At 37.8% G+C, this 18734-nt stretch overlaps 1 pseudogene across 1 annotated transcript in view; it reads left to right on the forward strand.

The window, feature by feature from the left end:
• The window catches only part of LOC308658212 (dTDP-D-glucose 4,6-dehydratase-like), a 62185-nt pseudogene extending 46361 nt beyond the window's left edge, over positions 1 to 15824 (forward strand). The window contains exons 2-3 of the transcript in view: positions 8240 to 8332; positions 14862 to 15824. The product of the transcript in view is annotated as a dTDP-D-glucose 4,6-dehydratase-like (transcript). The remainder of the gene's footprint in view (positions 1 to 8239; positions 8333 to 14861) is intronic.
• Positions 15825 to 18734: the final 2910 nt, after the last annotated feature.

Consider the following 18734-nt stretch of genomic DNA (forward strand, 5'->3'; position numbering starts at 1 on the left):
CATATATGGAAAATATGCATTTGGATATAATTGATATAAGTTTGCCTTTATTATTTATTGTACTACCAACAAAAAATATTCCTACAGGAGTATTTTGGCAAGAAGGTCCATTATTATGGATACATTTATCTTATTCTCCTAACACTATTCTTACTAGGTATCCTGAGGCTGTAGGACAATTAATACTCAAAGGAATAAAAGCAACAAAGGGAGTGTTTGAAATTTCTCCCAATAAAATTATTACTCCATATACTATGAATCAAATTGATGAATTAGCTAATGAGTTAAATACTTGGGCAATAATCATGTGCAAATCTAATGTTTCATTTGATAACCACTTACCATCTAATCCTTTATTGTCTTTTTGGTCATCGCATCCTGTAATTTTTCCAAAAATGACAAGAAAAACACCTATCATGAATGCTCCAAATATATTCACTGATGGGTCATAATGGTACAGCAGCAATAGTTACACCTGATCAAACTTTTACATTTTTAGTACCCAAACAATCAGCTCAAAAGGTAGAGCTTAATGCAGTATTACAAGCTTTTGTGATGTTTAAAAATTCTGTATTTAATTTATTTTCTGATAGTCAGTATATGGTTAATGCTATAGTATCCCTTGAAGATGCTGGTAGGATTTCCCCTTCCTCTACTTTTTCTCTTTGCTTTCCACTATACAAAGTCTAATCTGGGACAGAAAAGATCCGTTCTTTATAGGACATATCAGGGCACATACAGGATTGCCTGGAGCCCTTAGTTTGGGCAATGATTTAGCAGATAAAACTACACATGACATACATATTTTCTGTACACTAGAAGAAGCTATAAATTTTCATAAAAAGTTCCATGTCAATGCTAATACTTTACAAAAGCATTTTAAAATAACTAAGGAACAAGCTAGACAAATAATAAAACAATGTCAAAATTGTGTGACCTTTTTACCACAAGTTAATCTTGGAGTCAATCCTAGAGGATTGATACCTAACCATATTTGGCAGATGAACGTCACACACTTGCCAGAATTTGGAAAATTAAAATATTTGCATGTTACAGTTGATACTTCTTCTGGTTTTTGATGGGCTCCCTTCATGCCGGAGAAAAAACTAAAGATATTTTAGCTCATTGCTTATAAAATTTTGCCACTGTGGGTGTTCCAAAACAGTTAAAAACAGATAATGCCCCTGGTTATACTTCTACCTCTTTGAAACAATTTTGCTCATCATTTGGCATTACTCATATAACAGGAATCCCATAAAATCCACAGGGACAAGGCATAGTTGAAAGAGCTCATCAAACTATTAAAATGTACTTATTAAAGCAAAAAGACAGAATTGGGAAGGGGTATATATTCCCCAAAGATAAGCTTAAAATAACGCTTTTTACTCTAAACTTTTTAAATTTGGATTCATCAGGACTTAGTGCTGCGGAAAGGCATATGTATCAAAAAAATGTACATAAGCCCAAGGTACTTTGGAAAGATATTCTAACAGGACAATGGAAAGGTCCTGACCAAGTAATTGTCTGGAGTCGGGGGTCTGTTTGTGTGTTTCCACAGGAAGAACAGCAGCCGATTTGGATTCCAGAGAGATTAACTAAAGTCCTGACCCAGTGATTGTCTGGAGTTGGGGCTCTGTTTGTGTGTCTCCATAGGGAGAACAGCAGCCGATTTGGATTCCAGAAAGATTAACTAAAGTGATTTCTATAGACCAAAAAGAAGATGATTTGGCTCAAATCCATAACAGCTGATATACAGAACTCCAGTTTGGCTATCCTTACATCTGTAACAGAACCAGGATGCTTTTTTCAATATCTATTTTATTATTGCCCTTTCCCACATCATGAAGTTCTATTTTGTTTTTTGAGCTCATACAGACCTAGGTTAATGTTTTGCTGATCAGTTCTATTTTTGACTATAGAGTTTTTAAACATTGCAATGGAGATTTCACCTGTAAAAAGTTATAAGGCCTTTACTATTATGTTATGTGTTGTATGTATTATATTATGTGTGCACACTTGTGTTTTGTGTTATATGTTTGAATGTACATATGTCCATATATCATATATGATGAGCGCTCATGAAAAAATGGATCCAAATTTTTTTTCACGTGATTTAAATGGTTTAATTTAAATTGGGTAAACAGCTGTTGAGGATTGTTTTAATATGTGAACAAAAAGGGAGGTTAACAGATCTGTTTGTTTACTTTCACCTTTCCTTTTCATTATATTTAATAATTCTCTTCAAGATAATGTAAATTGTTAAGAAAATTGTTTTCTTTTAGTGCCTTCTGGAATGTTACATAATTTTTTCTTTAGCCATTATTGCCAGAATTCCTATCTTCATCCCAGTGCCAGTGAAGACAAAGATAAAACCAATCTACAGCTTCTGCAATAGCCATCACTGAACTGCTTGCAGAACTTGCCTGGACTATGTATCACTTATATGCATTGTGAACTATCTGTTGGTGCAGTGACTTGTGGTAGTGTTGGGGTATTTTTGCTGATGATGTCATCGGTGGTACAATTTTTCCAAAAGGAGCCGTCAATTGGCTTGGTGTATCTTCCTCCCTTCTGCTTGTCATGATCGTTCAGCTAAAATTTGGGGGCCAACAGAGGTGAGGCAAAGAACCTCACCCCCCCCCCCGCTGGTACAAAGACCTATCCACAGGTGTTGCTGTATACTGGACCAGTAGTCAGTGACGGGTAAGATCCAATTGCAATGGTACCAACCTAAGACAGGAGGCTGACGCCTTGAGGTCAGCTCATCCGATAATGGGTAAGGACCATATGTACTATTGGACAACCTAAGGCAGGCATGGTCCCTAAGCCACATGCATGTTGTTTAAACAGAGAGGGGGAGATATTGAGAGCCACAGCCGAAGGGGCCCCAGCAAACTTTCAGAATGCCAGCTGATGATTGGCTCACAGCGGCCCCAGCAACTTCTAGCTGATTGGCTCCTCTGCGGTGATGCTCACTGGGCTGTTTCCCTGCCCTTTCAGACTGCCAGCTGATGATTGGCTAACAGCGGCCCCAGCAACTTCTAGCTGATTGGCTCCTCTGCGGTGATGCTCATTGGGCTGTTTCCCTGCCCTTTCAGACTACGGAGCTGCTCATTGGGGGACTTTTTTGGCTCTGCCCACACGACCCAGCCAATTGGCCTCAAGAACAGGAGGAGAGGTGGGAGGTGGAAAGGCTTGTGGTTGGGAGAGAGGCTTGTGGGAAGCCGGTGGTGGCAGTTGGGCTCTGAGAGTTTTTCTTGAGGAGCTGTTTTGTTTGGTGTGTGTGGTTCTAAAAATAAAGTTCATTTCTTTTGACAAGTGGCTCCTGAGTTGTGCCCAGCCAGACTCCAGCAGTCAATACTATGGGGTATCACTGGGCAATACAAAGAATAATAACGGGACTTCTAGTTTCCAGTTCTACACATAAAGAACTTGGAACTGAAACCATTTTGTCTAAAAAACAAAAAAGTAAAAAGCTGAAATATCAACAACTTCTTAGGTCCATTAGACATGTGAGGTGACAGGGAAAACCACTGTCCCCAAACCAGAGAGACAGACAAGAATATTCAGAAAAATCACAACTTAACAGGAGCAGAGACTCATCAACAAGGTACTCCAAGGGGCAGGGGAAAACAAAACTCTGCATTTTATTTGATGAATTACTGGTGGCTCAGTGTAGAAAATCGGAGAGTTATAAATGACAGGAGGCCCCACACTTTTGTCAGTTTTATCTGTTGGAGCATGAACAGGTTCTCAGAGCAAATACTGGAGAAAAATCTTTTCATGCTCTCAGGAGAAAGAAAGGAACTAGTTTGAAATATGCCAGAGTATTGTTAAGTAAAAACTTAAACTCCAGCTCCATTCACTCTAAATTGATTTAAAAATTACTAACTTTGGAGGTCACAAATTAGACAATACATTATTAGTCTTTCACTAGTATTGCTGTAGATAACATTTCTGGCACATGGTTTATTTTTTTATTTATTTATTTTTTTTTATTGGTTGTTCACAACATTACAAAGCTCTTGACATAACCCACTTCATACATTGGACTGAAGTGGGTTATGAACCCCCAATTTTACCCCAAATGCAGCTTGCAGAGTCACATCGGTTACACCTCCACATTTTTACATAATGTCCTATTGGTAATTGTTGTATTCTGCTACCTTTCCTATCCCCTACTATCCCCCCTCCCCTCCCCTCCCAGCTTCTTTCTCTACCCCATCTACTGTAATTCATTTCTCTCCTTGTTTATTTTCCCATTCCCTCACAACCTCTTGTATGTAATTTTGTATAGCAATGAGGGTCTCCCTTCATTTCCATGCAATTTCCCTTTTCTCACCCTTTCCCTCCCATCTCATGTCTCTGTTTAATGTTAATCTTTTCTTCCTACTCTTCCTCCCTGCTCTGTTCATAGTTGCTCTCATTATATCAAAGACGACATTTGGTATTTGTTTTTTAGGGATTGGCTAGCTTCACTAAGCATAATCTGCTCTAGTGCCATCCATTTCCCTGAAAATTCTATGATTTTGTCATTTTTTATTGCTGCATAGTACTCCATTGTGTATAGATGCCACATTTTTTTTATCCATTCATCTACTGAGGGGCATCTGGGTTGGTTCCACAGTCTAGCAATTGTGAATTGTGCTGCTATGAACATCGATGTGGCAGTATCCCTGTAGCAGAAAGCAGTTTGGAGATTCCTGGGAAAGATGGGATTGGCACATGGTTTATGATGATAACGGTTGCCTTGGTTACTCTTTCTTGACCTGAAGACTGCTTTAAACACTGATTCTTCACTTGGGTCTAATAGACGTCTGACTAGAATGGGATGAAAACAATTGACATCTCCATCTTCATATTGTATCCGTCTCTTTTGTTGACTCAACCTTTGGGTCAGATTCTACTCAGTATTGCATGTAGATAGGCTAATCACTGAGAAATGTTTTATCTGAAACTGTAATATGGGGTTAACTTGACCAAGACTTGCTTAATGTCTCTTACTACCTTCAAGACTTACCATCTACCAGCCACCATGACCAGAAATACCAAACTATGGAACGAATGAAAATAAGTGGCACTCAAATTACTGGAATATCTCTGCTTATTTCCAGAAGAGACATAAATATTTGTTCCCTTTATTAGCCCATCCTTCTCCCTCATTATTCCTATTCTATACCTATAATCCTTTAGCCCCTTTGGTGTTGAGAAATCAGTCTGTGAGCAAACTCCCTCTTCTCCATTCTTTGGCCACTGAATAAACCTTTCTTACTCTCCAACACTTGTCCCTCAAATACTGGTTTCTCAATGGATGAGTTTCTGAACCTGAGTTTGATAATAAAAGAATTCAGCTCTTTTATATTTATTAGTTCATTTTAGTTATATATAACATTAGGGTTCATTTTGACATAATTATATGTGCTTGGAATATAATTGGTTTAACTCAGTCTCTAGTACTTTATCTTTCTCTCCCCTCTTCCTTCCCTTTCCTCTACTCTACTGATCATTCATATATATATTATATATATAAATAATATATATATATATTATATTTATAATTTTATATATGTTATTTTAATATATATATATTTTAATTTGTATCTTGCAGCTATACATAAAGATGAGAGTCATTGGGGTACATTCCTATATGTACATAGGTAAATTTGGCCAGATTCATTTCACTGTTTGTCCCTTTTCCTCTCCCTCCTCCCTTCTCCCTCAATCCTCTTCCTCTAATCCACTGATTACCTTTCTATTTTCATGGAATTCCTCCCCTTATTCACTGCCTGATTTTACTTTTTTCTCTCCTATTTTGGTCTAACTCCCCCATATTAGAGAAAACATATGAACTTTGACTTCCTGGGTTTGACTTATTTCACTTAGCATGATGTTCTCTAGTTCTACCCCTTTTACCAGCAAATGCCATAATTTCGTTCTTCTTTATGGCTGAAGACCTTCAGGAGAAACTGTTAAACAGGAGCCTAAGCTGCTGGAGATTTATCAGAGTTTAGCTTACCTGGAGGAAGAAAAATACCACACTCTAGCAAGTGCTAGTCTTCCTCATGGGAGAAGAGAAACACCCAACTTCAATCCAGTGTAGCTAACCTAGCCCACTGAGAAGGAAGTTTATAGTCCAGTAGTATAGGCTCACTACAAGACTTAGACCTAATCACGAGACTATAGAATGCATCCCATCCCCTTGTACCTTACTATAGCATCGTTACAACCCTGTTTACAGTTTTTTTATCCAGTAGATCAAGTTCATCTATAAATAAAAAAATAATAACACACTAAAAGGCAAAAACACAGTGTGTAGAGATAGATATACACAAGAACCAGATATGGAGGAAATGTTGAAGTTTTCAGATCAGTAGTTTTAAGCAGCAGTGATTAATATACTAAGGATACTAATGTAATAACAGATCAAGTAATGCATGCAGAGAGATGGAAATCCTAGGCTTTGGTGGTGGGGAGGGAAAAATTAAAGGGTGAGATAAAAAATGCTATAGCAAAAATGAAGATTGCTTTTAATGTGCTTACAGTAGGCTGGGAATGGTAGAGGAAAGAATCTCTGAGTTTGAGAACATACCAAAACTGAACAGCAATAAAAGCAAAGATGAAAAAATAAAAAAAAAACACAAAGTAGCTATAAAAGGTGCAATACATATGTAATGAGGGAATGTCAGAGGGGAAGAAAGAGAACGAAATAGAAGAAATACTTGTAATACCAATAATTTCTAAAATTAATGTAAGACAACAAAACACATGTCCAAGACACTCAGTGAGCACCAAGGGTTAGGGTGGGGGGAAAGAGAGAGAGAGAGAGAGGAAGAGAGAGGGAGGGGGAGGGAAACACTTAATACAGGCACAACATATGCACAATGCAGAAAAAAACAATATAAATAAAAAATTTAAAAGCTGGAAGAAAAACACATTAATAAAGAGACAAATATTTTTTTTTCTGACTTCTCAGAAACTATTCCTGCAAAAAGAGTGGAGTGAAATTTTTATAAAATGTTGATAGAAAAGCATACCACTCTAGAATTTCATCCCATGTGAAATTATCTGTTTTAATCGGCTTTTTCACTGCTGTGACTAAAGACCTGACAAGAACAATTTTAAAGAAGGAAAAATTTATTTGGGGGCTCACGGGTTCAGAGGTCTCAGCCCATAGACAGCTGGCTTGACTCCTTGGCACTTGAGGTGAGGCAGAATGTCATGGTGGAAGAGTGTGGCAGAGGGAAGTAACTCACATGATAGTCAGGAAGCAGAGAGAGAGACTCCACTTACCAGACACAAAATATATACCCCAAAGGCATGCTCCTAATGACCTCTCCAGCCGCACCCTCCCAACCTTCAGTTACCACTTAGTTAATCTTGTCAGGGAATTAACTCCCTGATTGGGTTAAGGTTCTTATAACCCAATCATTTCTCCTCTCCACCTTTTTTGCATTTTCTCACACATAAGCTTTTAGGAGACACCTAATATCTAAACTATAACATTAGCCTTCAAAATGGAAGTATTTTCTGAGGCCAGTAAAAATGAGGGAATTTGTTACCATGCCTTGCCTTTCTTTTTTTTTCCATATTTTTATTGGCGCATTATAGCTGTGTATAATGGTGGGATTCATTGTTACATATTCATATATGCACACAACATAATGATATAATTAGGCCAATATCATTCCCTAGTTTTCCCTTATTCCTACCCTTCTTCTTTCCCCTGGTATATCTTGCCTTCAGAAAAATAATAGGTCAAAAATGCAGATCTACATAAAGAAAGGCAAAGCATTCTAGATGATAAGTAAAAAAAAAAAAAAAACAAAAAAAACAAAACCGTCTTTTATTTTTATTCTTAAGTGACCAAACAACAGTTTGTTCAAAATATTAATAGCAACAATATATTTAACTATGCATGTTTATTATGTTTCTATGTAAATTAAATGCATGACAGTAATGATATAAGGGATAGGAAGAAAAAGTAGGATTAATTTACCATTATAAGATACAATACCAGTGAAGCAAGATAGTATTATTTGAAAGTGGACCTTAATTGTAAATGTATATTACAAATTCTAGGGCAAACACTAAAAGCCATATAACAATGGAGAGCAAACAGAATCATATAAAGTGTCAAATAAAACCACAAAAAGCAGAAAAAGGGCAGAAGATAAAAACAATAAAAAACAAAGGCAAGAAGGAGAAACCAGTAAGAAATATGGTTGACACTGCTGAGCAGGGAGTTGTTGGTGGAGGCCTGGGAAAAACCCTTGGGTGCTCCCAGCAGCTTTCCAAAGTGGGTCTTGGTGACCTGGAGTGCTGGTTTCATAATGTAAACTCCATGAGGGCTGAGAATAGTCTTCACCAAGCACCTGGAAGAATACCTGGCCCATTTTATGAAGGTCTTCCATGCTCAGTGAATGGATAAATACAAGAGTAATGGGGGGAGATGTTGAGAGCCACAGCCAAAGGGGCCCCAGCAAACTTCCAGCTGCCAGCAAACTTCCAGCTGCCGGCTGATGATTGGCTCACAGCAGCCCCAGCAACATCTAGCTGATTGGCTCCTCTGTGGTGATGTTCATTGGGCTGTTTCCCTGCCCTTCAGACTGCCAGCTGATGATTGGCTCACAGCGGCCCCAGCAACATCTAGCTGATTGGCTCCTCTGCGGTGATGTTCATTGGGCTGTTTCCCTGCCCTTCAGACTGCCAGCTGATGATTGGCTCACAGCGGCCCCAGCAACATCTAGCTGATTGGCTCCTCCACGGAGCTGCTCATTGGGGGACTTCTTTGGCTCCGCCCACGCGACCCAGCCAATCGGCCTCAAGAACAGGAGGATTGTGGGAGGTGGTGAGGGTTGTGTGGGGGTGAGAGGCTTGGGGGAAGCCGGTGGTGGCAGTTGGGCTCTGAGGGGTTTTCCCTGAGGAGCTGTTTTGTTTGGCGTTTGTAGTTCTAAAAATAAAGTTAGTTTCTTTTAGTGTAGAGAAAATATGTATGTCATGTGTAGTTTTATCTGCTAAATCATTGCCCAAACTAAGGGCTCCAGGCAATCCTGTATGTGCCCTGATATGTCCTATAAAGAATGGATCTTTTCTGTCCCAGATTAAACTTTGTATAGTGGAAAACAAAGAGAAAACAGTAGAAGAAGGGGAAATCCTACCAGCATCTTCAAGGGATACTATAGCATTAACTATATACTGACTATCAGAAAATAAATTAAATACAGAATCTTTAAACATCACAAAAGCTTGTAATACTGCATTAAGCTCTACCTTTTGAGCTGATTGTTTGGGTACTAAAAATGTAAAAGTTTGATCAGGTGTAACTATTGCTGCTGTACCATTATTTGACCCATCAGTGAATATATTTGGAGCATTCATGATAGGTGTTTTTCTTGTCATTTTTGGAAAAATTACAGGATGCGATGACCAAAAAGACAATAAAGGATTAGATGGTAAATGGTTATCAAATGAAACATTAGATTTGCACATGATTATTGCCCAAGTATTTAACTCATTAGCTAATTCATCAATTTGATTCATAGTATATGGAGTAATAATTTTATTGGGAGAAATTCCAAATACTCCCTTTGCTGTTTTTATTCCTTTGAGTATTAATTGTCCTACAGCCTCAGGATACCTAGTAAGAATAGTGTTAGGAGAATAAGATAAATGTATCCATAATAATGGACCTTCTTGCCAAAATACTCCTGTAGGAATATTTTTTGTTGGTAGTACAATAAATAATAAAGGCAAACTTATATCAATTCTATCCAAATGCATATTTTCCATATATGTTTCAATGATTTTTAATGCTTTTCTTGCTTCAGGCGTTAACATTCGGGGTGAATTTGGATCTGATGGACCTTTTAAGATATCAAATAAAGGCCCCAATTCTCCTGTTGGAATACCTAGATAAGGCCTTATTCAATTTATGTCTCCTAATAACTTTTGAAAGTCATTAAGTGATTTGAGTTGATCTACTCGTATTTGAATTTTTGGTGGACGGACCATGGTTGAGGATAATAGAACTCCTAAATAATTAATTGGAAAATTTAATTGTACTTTATCTATTGCTATCTCTAGATTATAATTTTTCAATAAATTTATAAGTGTGGCATAACATTCTAGCAATGTGTTTTTAGCTTTGTGTGCTAATAATACATCATCCATATAGTGAAATATTTGTAGTTCAGGATTTTGATTTCTAAGTGGCTGGATTACTTTGTTAACATAAATTTGACACATAGTTGGGCTGTTAGCCATCCCTTGAGGGAGTACTTTCCATTCATATCTCTGATCAGGACCTTCATGATTTAGTGCAGGAATAGTAAATGCAAAACGTGGACTATCCTCAGGATGAATTGGAATTGAAAAAAAAACAATCTTTAATATCTATAACTAAAACATACCAAGTTTTTGGCAAAGCAGACAATTGAGGAATCCCCGATTGAGCAGGTCCCATAATGACCATTTCATTATTAATGGCTCTTAAGTCTTGCAATAATCTCCATTTACCAGATTTCTTTTTGATGACAAAAATGGGAGTATTATGGGGAGATACAGAAGGTTGTATATGTCCTTCTGCTAATTGTTGTTTGACCAGATCCTGGGCTACTTGTATCTTTTCTTTAGTCAAGGGCCACTGAGGAACCCATACTGGTCTTTCTGATTTCCATGTGATTTTTATTGTCTCAGTGGCCCTTTGTGAAAATCCAACCCATGTCTCTCTGTTCCTTGATCTATTTGTATTGGTGCTGCTATACCTTGTTCTTGTTTTTCTAATCTTTTTCCTTTCCTAAAACCTTGTCTAGCCATAATAGTGGGTGCATTTTGATTGATGTTATTTGTTAATGTCAAACCTAATTGATCTAAGACATCTCGTCCCCATAAATTTACGGGAAGATGATCCAATACATATGGCTGTATAGTTCCTTCACATCCTTCAGGATCCTTCCAATCTAATACCATTGCGCTTCTATCAGGATTAGTCGCCACTCCTAGGCCTCGAAGCGTTTGAGTGGCTTGTTGTAATGGCCAATGTTTTGGCCATTCTTGACGAGAGATGATGCTAAGGTCTGCACCTGTATCCAGTAGCCCATTAAATTCATGTCCTTGAATATTTAGTTTTAGCATGGGGCGAGAATCTAAATTTAAAAAAAGCATAGCCCAATCTACACCTGTGGAGCCTAATCCCTTGGAACCTCTTTCTACAGCATGACTGGAAAATTTATCATGTAGGCTTGGTATTATTAGTAACTGTGCTATTCTATCTCCTGGTGAAATTACTGATATACCCTTTGGAGAACTGGCTATAATTTTTATTTCACCTTCATAATCGGGATCAATTACCCCAGGACTTATCAAAAGTCCTTTTAGAGTAGAAGAGCTGCGTCCCAATAATAAGCCTACAGTTCCTTTGGGAAGAGGTCCTTTTACCCCTGTGGGAATGATTTGAACTCCCATCTCTGGAGTTAGTACTGATCTGGCGGAGGCGCAGATGTCCAACCCTGCGCTCCCTCTGGTTTGTCTGATGAGGGATCTGATGGACAATGTGTCCTGGGCACTACCCTGATGGGGTTGCTGGGTTCCTCCAGTGCTCCGTATATTTGTGGTTTGGGGCCCCGGAGTATTTGGGCCCCCTGTCCATTTTTTGGCAACGGAGCCCGATGCCTTTGTCCACGATATTGTGGATAAACACCTTGTCCTTGTTCGTTTTTTAATGGAGTACCCTCTATGGTGGCTTGAGAACGGTATTCATTAGCCCAATGTCTCCCTCTACGGCATCGTGGGCAAATACCCGGTATTCTACTCCTTTGATACCTAGTTTTGTTAAACCCTCCTCCTATGGGGCAATTCCTTTTAAAATGTCCTGTTTGTTGACAATTGTAACATGTTCTTGGCCTGGTATATAAAGCCTGTTTTACTGCAGCTGCCACAATTTGCCCTAGTTCATTAATGTCTCTGGCATCTAAAGCCTGTTTTACTGCAGCTGCCATGACTTGCTCTTGTTCATTAATGTCTCTACATAATTTAATATATGTGTTTAAATCTTCCTGTTTCCATGGTCTAATGATATCTCTGCACCAACGATTCGCTTGGTCATAAGCCAGTTGTTTTATTAATGGCATTGCTTGTTCTGTATTCCCAAAAATTCTGGTAGCTGTTTGAATAAGCCTATCTACAAATTCAGCGTAAGGTTCATTAGCTCCTTGTATTATCTTAGATAATTGACCTTGTAAACCTCCATGTCCTTGTAAAGTCTTCCATGCCTTAACTGCATCTACAGCAATTTGTGAGTATATGCCAGGATCATATGCAATTTGTTGCTGCGGATCCTCATAAGGTCCCTTTCCTAACAACATATCTAGATTTCTCTGAGAATAACCAGCTGCTGCATTTCGCCTAGCCGTCTCCTTGCAAAATTCCTCATTGGCAACCTTCCATAACAGGTATTGTCCTCCATTTAGCACAGCTTTACACATATTAGCCCAATCTGCTGGCGTCATGTTCAAGTTGTTAATGGATTCGACCAAGCTTACAGTGAAGGGTGCTTGAGGACCATACGTTGTTACAGCCTCTTTTAGCTCCTTCACTGTTTTGAAATTTAAACCCTGGTAAATTCGCTGCCCTCCTACCTCAAATACAGGGCATACTTGAGATCCTGTCTCAGGATCCCAACTATCAACTGCGGGGGTTGGGAGTCTCCTAGCATGTGGAGGTGGTGCTGTTGATTGGACACTTATGTCCTCTGGTGATAGAATGCTGTTAGTAGCAGTCTCCTGTAGAGGTGGTGCTGATGGTTGGACACTTACACTCTCTGATAGAAAGGTGTTATTAGCAGTCTCCTGTTGTAACTTTTCCCCTGATGGTTTTTTCTGCTCTAAACTTCCTTCCTCTGTCTCACTAGCTCGAAAGACCTTCTCTTTTACTTGAATCTTTTCCTCTTTCTGACTAACTTGAGAGACCTTCTCTTTTACTTGAATCAATATGTCTTCTCCTTCCTCTACCTTTGTCTGAATTGAAGGCTTTGGACTAAGCAAACCAGATACCAACGCCCACAATGTCAATGTGCCAACTGGCAGAGTCCCTGGGTTGTTCTTTTCTATTCTTTTTAAATCTTCACCATGATGATTCCATTGTGATATATCTAACAACTCCTCCTTAAAAAGCCATGGGCTACATTGTTGTATTGTATCAACGTATGCCCTGACTGTTCTTGATTTTACTGCGATGCCTCCTTCCTCTAACAATTTACTTAACAGTCTTTTGGTTTGTTTTTTCCTAATTGCTGATCCCGTATTTCTACTATAATACAACCCAACAAGATAACACCAAACAAAACTGAGACAGAATGAAATAAAAATGGAACCACACAAAATCATTGTGACAGCCTTTCTATCCTCCTGACATGTGCATCCGTCCTTTCTCCCTATCTGTTCCTCAGACGCAAATAGTTTTTCCTCAGACGCAAATAGTTTTTCCTCAGATGTGAGCGGTTTCTCCAGGGACAGGCAAGTTAAAACAAAAATGAAGCAAAACAAAAGAGGAATCTTAGAATGGCTACCCATCCTCTCGCCCTGCCCTCAGGGGCGAGCAGTACTTTGGAAAGATATTCTAACAGGACAATGGAAAGGTCCTGACCCAGTAATTGTCTGGAGTCAGGGGCCTATTTGTGTATTTCCACAGGGAAAACAGCAGCCGATTTGGATTCCAGAGAGATTAACTAAAGCGATTTCTACAGACCAAAAAGAAGATGATTTGGCTCAAATCCATAACAGCTGATATCCAAAACTCCAATTTAGCTATCCTTACATCTGCGACAGAACCAGGATGCTTTTTTCAATATCTATTTTATTATTGCCCTTTCCCATATCATGAAGTTCTATTTTGTTTTTTGAGCTCATACAGACCTAGGTTAATGTTTTGCTGATCAGTTCTATTTTTTTTTTCAAAAGAAACTAACTTTATTTTTAGAACTACAAACGCCAAACAAAACAGCTCCTCAGGGAAAACCCCTCAGAGCCCAACTGCCACCACCGGCTTCTCCCAAGCCTCTCACCCCCACACAACCCTCACCACCTTCCACAATCCTCCTGTTCTTGAGGCCGATTGGCTGGGTCGCGTGGGCGGAGCCAAAGAAGTCCCCCAATGAGCAGCTCCGTGGAGGAGCCAATCAGCTAGATGTTGCTGGGGCCGCTGTGAGCCAATCATCAGCTGGCAGTCTGAAGGGCAGGGAAACAGCCCAATGAACATCACCGCAGAGGAGCCAATCAGCTAGATGTTGCTGGGGCCGCTGTGAGCCAATCATCAGCTGGCAGTCTGAAGGGCAGGGAAACAGCCCAATGAACATCACCGCAGAGGAGCCAATCAGCTAGATGTTGCTGGGGCCGCTGTGAGCCAATCATCAGCTGGCAGTCTGAAGGGCAGGGAAACAGCCCAATGAACATCACCACAGAGGAGCCAATCAGCTAGATGTTGCTGGGGCTGCTGTGAGCCAATCATCAGCCGGCAGCTGGAAGTTTGCTGGCAGCTGGAAGTTTGCTGGGGCCCCTTTGGCTGTGGCTCTCAACAGTAATGAACAGGAAACTCTCCTACACTCAAAGAATTCAGTGTCTAGTGGAAGAAAAGGAAATGTGAGGATTGATTCTTTTTTAAAATATTTTGTTTCAGTTGTAGTTGGACACAATACCTTTATTTTATTTTTATGTGGTGCTAAGGATCGAACCCAGCACCCTGCACATGATAGGCAAGGGCTCTACCACTGAGCCACAACCCCAGCCCCTTGATTCTTATTTATTGCCCATTAGCACGTTAATCATCTCTTCTGATCTGATGGTCATTTGGTAGAGAGTACCAGGCAGTGCATCACACGTGACTGTCTCTTCAGTAGAAGATTATCCAAATTATATTATTATAAATCTAGACAAGCTCGATTACTGTGCAGACTTTTTGAATCTTGAAACTATTCCTAAAAAATACAACTACAAATTTAAACAGGGTGACATTTGTGATTCTCACTTTGTGAAACTGCTTTTTGAAACTGAGAAAATAGATATGGTGTTACATTTTGCTGCACAAACACACCATGTAGATCTGTCATTTGTCCGGGCCTTTGAGTTTACACATGTTAATGTTTATGGCACCCAGTTTTAAGTGCTGCTCATGAAGCCAGAGTGGAGAAGTTTATTTATGTTAGCACAGAGGAAGTATGTGGAGGCAGTCTTGATAAAGAATTTAATGAATTATTACCCAAACAACCTATGAATCCTTAGGCATCACTGAAACCAACTGCTGAGTGTTTCATACAGTCTCACTGGGAAGAAATTTCCAGTTGTCATCACAAGAAGCAGTAATGTTTATGCACCACATCAACATCCAAAAAAGTTTAATCTAAAATTTATATCTTCACTGCAACCCAACAGGAAATGCTGCAATCATGGATTAGGGCTTCAAACAAGAAATTTCCTTTATGTTACTAATGTAGCATAAAGCATTTCTTACTGTCCTCAAAAAGGGAAAACCAGGTGAAATTTACAACACTGAAACCAATTTTGAAATGTCAGTTATCCAGCTTGCCAAGGAACCGATACAACTTATCAAAGAGACCAATTCAGAGTCTAAAATGGAAAGTTGGGTTGATTATTTTAACAATAGACCTACCAATGATATGAGATATCCAATGAAATCAGAAAAAAATCATGAATTAGAGTGAAAACCTAAAGTGCCTTGGAGTGAAAGAATAAAGAAAACAATTGAGTGGTACAGAAACAATTTTTCACAACTGGAAGAATGCAGAAAAGGCACTAGAAGTCTTTTCTATATAGCCACCATTTATATAATCAGCAGAGTTTCAGAGCATGTGTGAGGCACTGGGTTTGATTCTCAGCACCACATATAAATAAATAAAGCCTATTGACACCTAAAAATATATTTTTAAAAAAGTAAATGTAGGGGCTGGGGCTGTGGCTCAGCTGGGCACTTAGGCGGGGTTGAGCGTCTGCCTGGCACACATGAGGAACTGGGTTCAATCCTCAGAACCACATAAAAATAAAATAAAGGAATTGAGTCCACCTACAACTAAAAATATATATTTTTAAAAAGTAAACAGAAAAAGTTATACAATGCTTACAGTAATTTTAATAAAGCAGTAGTGCTCTATTAATTTCTGGCAGAGTAGACTATAACAAACATTATAAGGGATAAAGAATACTACCTAATGATAAAGGAGTCAATTCTCCAAAAGTAATAACAATCTTTAATATGTATGTGATTAACAACAAGGTGTCAGAACACCTGAGGCAAAAAATGATTGAACTTCAAGAAGAAATAGATGAATTCACTATTATAGTTGGAGATAGAGATGGACAGATCCAGCAGACAGAAAATCACTAAGGACACAGTTGAACTACACAGCACCATGAATCACCTGGATATAATTGACATCTATAGACTACTTCATACAACAACAGCACATGGTACATTATTCTTAAGCTCCTGTGGAACATTCTCCAGGATGGAGAATATTCTAGTTAACAAAACACACTTTAACAAATGAAAAAGAATAGAAATCATACATAGTCTGCTCTCAGACAACAATGGACTTAAAAGTAATACTCAATTGACACAAATGTAACTAGAACATGCCCAAATATGGGGAGATTAAATTATATACTTTGACTTAACATATGGGCCAAGGAAGAAGTCTCAAGAGAAATTTTAAAATATTTTGAACTAAATTAAAATGAAAACACAGTTTAATCAAAATTTGTGTAATGCAGCAAAAGCAGTTTTAAGGAGGAAATGTCTAGGTTTGAATGCATATATTAAAATGAGAAAATATCTAAAACAAATAATCTAAGCTTTTCTCTTATGAAATTGGGAAAAGAATAGTGAATTAAAGTAAATAGAAGAAAACAAATAATAAAAGTTAGAACAGAGATCAATGAAATTAAAATTAGGGAATCAATAGCAAAAAATCAATAAAACCCCAAGCTGGTTCTTTTAATAGATTAATAAAATTAACAAGACTTTATGCTAACAAAGAAAAAATAAAAGGGACAGAAGGGACATTAGTTGCTAAAATCAAAAATAGAAGAATAGAAATCATTACAGATGCCACACACTTTAAAAGAACCATCAAGGAACACTATGAACAACTATTTGCCTACAAATTTTATAAGCAAGATAAAATGGACCTATTCTTTAAAATACTGAAACTCACACAACAATAAATAACAATTGGAATATGACTAAATCTATTAAAAAATGAATCAATAATTAATAACTTTTTAAAGCAGAAAATATAAGACCTAGATGGGTTCACTGGTGAATTCTACCAAACCTTTAAGGAATAAATGATCCTGGTTCTCTATATTCTCTTTCATGAGATAGAAACAGTGGGACCTCATCTTAACTCATCCTATAAGGCTAGGATTACCCTACTACCAAACCCAGATACAAACCTTACAAGAAAAGAAAATTAAAGACCAATATCTATTAAGAATTGTCTCTTATCTACTTCAACAAAGTACTGAAAGTTCTAGCTAATGAAAGAATACAAGAAAAGAAATAAATGGTATACTGATTGAGAAGGAAGAAATAAAACTATCTTTATTTTTAAGTGGCATACTTGTGCATGTAGAAATTCTGAAATAAATGTAAAAAAAATCTCAAACAGAAAAAAAATCTCTTGGAACTAATAAGCAATTGCAACAAGGTCACAAGTACAAGGTTAATGTACAAAAGTCAATCACTTTCTTACATACCATCAATGAGCAAATAGAACTTGACATTAAAAACACAACACAATTTACACTAACACGTTCAAAAATAAAAATATTTAGGTATAAATGTAACATAACATGTATGAGATCTATAAGAGGAAAATGACAAAACCTATGAAAGAAATCAAAGAAGAACTTAAGTAAAAGAAGAGTTGTTTAAGGCTCATGGATAACATATTAGGATTCTTTGAAAAAAATAAAATCAATAGGATATAGATGATATATATATATATATAGATAGATAGATAGATAGATAGATAGATAGATAGATAGATGAGAGGGAATTTATTATCAGAATTAACTCACATGATTATGGAGGATGAGAAATCCCACAATATGCAGTCTTCATGCTGGAGAACCAGGGAAGCTAGTGTCATAGCTCAATCCAGTTCTAATCAGCAGAGAACCAGGGCAGTCAGTGATATAATTTTTAGTTTGAACCTTAAAGCCTGAGAACTTAAAGGGGGCACTGATACAAATGCCAGAATCAAAATGCCTGTGAATCTGGAGTTCTAATGCCCAAGGGTGACAGAAGATAGATATCCCTGTCCACAAGAGAGCAAATTTACTTTTCCCGGTTCATCTCTCTGAATCCTCAGTATCTGACTTTCCAGATGTCAGATCTTCCCAACTTTATCTATGAGTCAATGAAATTCCTATAAAAATTCTAGCAAGTTATTTTGTGCACATAAGAAAATTTATGTTAAAGTTTATATAATGAGGCAAAATACTTAATAAATTGGTAAAAGAAGCCAATCTTAAAAGGTTATATACTGTGTAAGTTTCAATGATGTGACATTCTAGAAAATGCAAAACTTTGGGGATAATAGAAATTCAATGGTTGTCAGGGGTTGGAGAGATGAAGGGATGAATAAGTGGAACCCAATTATTTAGGGCAGTAAAATATTCTGTATAATATAAATCTAGATATGCATGATTAAACATTTGTCC

The sequence above is a fragment of the Spermophilus citellus genome (assembly GCF_964194105.1).
Source record: "Spermophilus citellus genome assembly, chromosome: 10".
Taxonomy (NCBI): domain Eukaryota; kingdom Metazoa; phylum Chordata; class Mammalia; order Rodentia; family Sciuridae; genus Spermophilus; species Spermophilus citellus.